The 272-nt window shown below is 36.8% G+C and overlaps 1 protein-coding gene across 3 annotated transcripts in view; it reads right to left on the reverse strand.

Annotated features, from left to right (window-relative positions):
• The window catches only part of LOC131880296 (solute carrier family 45 member 3-like), a 13,856-nt gene that overhangs the window by 3,874 nt on the left and 9,710 nt on the right, over positions 1 to 272 (reverse strand). The window lies entirely within an intron of this gene.

A 272-nucleotide genomic window follows, 5' to 3' on the forward strand; every position in this document is an offset into this window, starting at 1 on the left:
AGATGGTTTGGAAAAAGCGAGAAAATCAAACTGTTTTGGCTGATTTTACTCCCATGCACAAGTTTTAGAGCCTCTGACTATATCATTATATTCGACGACTTACTCCACTTCATTTCAACCTCATTATCTATTTAACTTCACAAAGGTATTTTTAATCATGTGTTAGATTAAAGGGAGGAAAGTGAGCACACATGTACCGACCGGAAATCTATTAAACTTCAAATTATGATGATATCTGGGTGCATTCTCAGAAATCAGGGATCCAAGAGGCC

The sequence above is a fragment of the Tigriopus californicus genome, chromosome 5 (assembly GCF_007210705.1).
Source record: "Tigriopus californicus strain San Diego chromosome 5, Tcal_SD_v2.1, whole genome shotgun sequence".
NCBI classification, from domain to species: Eukaryota; Metazoa; Arthropoda; class Copepoda; order Harpacticoida; family Harpacticidae; genus Tigriopus; species Tigriopus californicus.